The sequence below is a fragment of the Theobroma umbraticum genome, unplaced genomic scaffold (assembly GCF_002168275.2).
Source record: "Theobroma umbraticum cultivar Fairchild unplaced genomic scaffold, ASM216827v3 scaffold_55.0, whole genome shotgun sequence".
NCBI classification, from domain to species: domain Eukaryota; kingdom Viridiplantae; phylum Streptophyta; class Magnoliopsida; order Malvales; family Malvaceae; genus Theobroma; species Theobroma umbraticum.
The window spans coordinates 3,131,002-3,131,922 of NW_018397270.1; the positions used below are offsets into that span (position 1 = coordinate 3,131,002).

The 921-nt window shown below is 34.2% G+C and overlaps 1 pseudogene; it reads left to right on the top strand.

Annotated features, from left to right (window-relative positions):
• The first annotated feature begins 637 nt into the window (after positions 1-637).
• Positions 638-921, top strand: part of LOC149526544 (putative disease resistance RPP13-like protein 1) — a 1,213-nt pseudogene continuing 929 nt past the window's right edge.

Here is a 921-nt window from a genome sequence, read left to right on the forward strand (position 1 = left end):
GATGGATTGAATATAAGAGAGAGGCAAAATTTGTCAAATCTCAAAGGTCAACTTTGTATTTCTAAACTGCATAATTTGGATGAAGCTCGATATGCATAGGAAGGTAAGCTATCTAAGAAGTCTAGCCTCAATAATTTAGAGTTGAATTGTAGTAGAAATTTCAATGAAAATTTAAGGAACAAAGAAGTTGAAGGAGAAGTGTTGACCTTACTTCAGCCTCATGAAGAGCTTAAGACGCTTGGCATCAAGTATTATGCTGGAACAACTTCATTTAGTGGCCTTTTCCCTACTAAAGGGTTTTCCATGTAAAATATAGTGGCTTACCTTCATTTAACTAGTAGGGTCTAACTTTTGAAATATTTTCGAAACCAATGGAAGGTAAAGAAACCTCAAAGAAAATGATAGATTCCAAACCTTCTCACACTTCTAATTCTATAGATTTCATTAATCAATAGATTTAAACAACTTCCACATCTCAACCTCTGAGATGAGATGGACAATACAAATTTGAAAAACAGAACATCTAAATTAACAACCTGACAAACAATGCTTACCCAAACATAAATCCAAAAAGTCAAAACTTACATAAATGTGAATAGCCCAAAATCATAGAGACATAGGTTACAACCACTTGTCTATGGTAGGGAAGAAGACAAAAAGTGGTGATGGTAAAGTCATTGTGATTCCTATTGTTGGCATTGGAGGGATTGGCAAGACTACCCTTGCTCAACTAGTTTACAACTATGATAGTGTAAAAGATCATTTCGACATCAAAGTATGGGTGTGTGTTTCGGAAGATTTTGATGTGGTCAGAATAATGAAAATAATTTTGCAGTCAATAACTTTTAAGTTGTGCATCGAGCTAAATGATCTACTGCAAGTCGAATTGAAGGAGAAGCTATATGAAAAGAATTTTCTGCT